The sequence below is a fragment of the Bradysia coprophila genome (assembly GCF_014529535.1).
Source record: "Bradysia coprophila strain Holo2 chromosome X unlocalized genomic scaffold, BU_Bcop_v1 contig_496, whole genome shotgun sequence".
NCBI classification, from domain to species: Eukaryota; Metazoa; Arthropoda; class Insecta; order Diptera; family Sciaridae; genus Bradysia; species Bradysia coprophila.
Window position 1 is genome coordinate 10,001 of NW_023503341.1, and position 2,500 is coordinate 12,500.

At 43.2% G+C, this 2,500-nt stretch overlaps 1 pseudogene; it reads right to left on the reverse strand.

The window, feature by feature from the left end:
- The window catches only part of LOC119070155, a 5,952-nt pseudogene that overhangs the window by 2,891 nt on the left and 561 nt on the right, over window positions 1-2,500 (reverse strand).

Here is a 2,500-nt window from a genome sequence, read left to right on the forward strand (position 1 = left end):
CTCAGACCAATTTTCGCCAAGGTCTCGCCAAACTTATCCAGGTTGTGCTGTAGACCAATGACAGTCATTGCAAGCAATAACCCATCATCCGAGTAGGCACTAGCATTGACTCTAACGTCAGCTATGTCAAAACCTACTTCATTGTTGAGAGCCCTCAAAGCTTTCTCATATGCAAGAGTGAAAAGTGGTCCACTGAGTGGATCACCCTGGTAGACACCTGCAAGTATACTAGCCAGTTCACACTTGCCTTCGAACTGCATTTCAGTTATTACATTATTATACATATCGGCTATATAGTCGACAAACCCCGGGGGGCAGCCAGCTTCCGTTATCGCATCAATGAGAGCCGAATGATACACAGAGTTGAATGCTTTGACTAAGTCAAGTATAGCAATGTGCAACTCCTTTCTCAATCGTTTAGCTTCTGCTATAATAGCAGTGAGCATACTCACATTGATACACACCCCATAGAGAGTCATAGTTACTCCCGCCGTTTACCCGCGCTTACTTGAATTTCTTCACTTTGACATTCAGAGCACTGGGCAGAAATCACATTGTGTCAACACCCGCTAGGGCCATCACAATGCTTTGTTTTAATTAGACAGTCGGATTCCCCAGGTCCGTGCCAGTTCTGAATTAATTGTTTATTGATAATCGTTTTTGATGGAAAGCCGTTAAGCCCTCCACCATCATAGCAAGAAAGTTCCACATTTTGGCTATGAAATCTTCTATCCGGGGAACAGATCGATGCAGAACACCAACCCTATTTACCCAGAACGAGCACATTAACCGTTATAAATGTTTCCCAATCAAGCCCGACAATCTCAATCTTCAGAGCCAATCCTTATCCCGAAGTTACGGATCTAATTTGCCGACTTCCCTTACCTACATTATTCTATCGACTAGAGACTCTTCACCTTGGAGACCGGCTGCGGATATCGGTACGGTCTGTTGAGAAGTTTGCGTGGCCCCACCATAGATTTTCAAGGTCCAAGGAGAAAATACTGACACAACAGTAAATGTCATGCTCTTCCAAGCCATCCACCATATCTCTCTATAAAAGACTTCCATGGTGGTACGTTTGTTTAGCAGAAAAGAAAACTCTTCCAGTATCTCTCGAAGGCTTCTCTATGGTCGTTCCTGTTGCCAGGATGAGTGTAATAAGACCCATTTTTAATAAACAAACGTATACTCAACAGGTTACGGAATTGGAACCGTATTCCCTTTCGCTTTTATTGAATTATGTACAACAAAATTAAGTGTGTGTAACATAAATTAAACAGCTTTCGCATAAAGCTTAGGACCGACTAACTCGTGATCAACCACTGTTCACACGAAACCCTTCTCCACTTCAGTCCTCCAAGATCTCATTCGATTATTTGCTACTACCACCAAGATCTGTGCCAATGGCGGCTTCATGCAGGCTCACGCCAAACACTTCTGCGCACACCATTGTACCCTCCTACTCACTAGAATTTCACAATGATGACCGAATGGCCAACAATTTTTATTCTAGCGATGATGTATAGGCATATGACTTGAGCGCCATCCATTTTAAGGGCTAGTTGCTTCGGCAGGTGAGTTGTTACACACTCCTTAGCGGATTACGACTTCCATGTCCACCGTCCTGCTGTTTTAAGCAACCAACGCCTTTCATGGTATCAATATGAGTCATTAATTTAGGCGCCGTAACATCATGTTTGGTTCATCCCACAGCGCCAGTTCTGCTTACCAAAAGTGGCCCACTGGGCACAATATATCTAAACCCCAATATCTTCAGATCAAGAAAGATGAGGTTCTTACCCATTTAAAGTTTGAGAATAGGTTGAGGTCGTTTCGGCCCCAAGGCCTCTAATCATTCGCTTTACCAGATAAGATTATATACAATATAATTCTTTGCGCCAGCTATCCTGAGGGAAACTTCGGAGGGAACCAGCTACTAGATGGTTCGATTGGTCTTTCGCCCCTATACCCAATTCTGACAATCGATTTGCACGTCAGAACTGTTTCGATCCTCCACCAGAATTTCTCCTGGCTTCGATCTGATCAGGTATAGTTCACCATCTTTCGGGTCACAGCATGTATGCTCAAGGTACGCTCTTGAACAGAGGATTCAATTGCTTGGACCATGTTCGTATAGAACGCCCCGGGATGAAGAAATGAAATTTAATTCACTTGTAATCCCATAAAATAGTTATTTTAATTGCGCCCTTAGGTTTCAACAATATACCCAATGACTCGCACACATGTTAGACTTCTTGGTCCGTGTTTCAAGACGGGTCCTGAAGGTATCCCAAATCTATCGCATTGCTAATCAAATACATGCTATCACTGCACCCACGCACTGAAACAGCACATGAGCCGTGATACACATAAAATGTGGTTGCATGATTTTTAAAAACTATCTGCTGTTTACCAGGTCACCGCTATGGCATCAACCATATGACATAAAATGCCACAGATAGGAATGAACAAACCATACGGGCCATTTGATAAACCA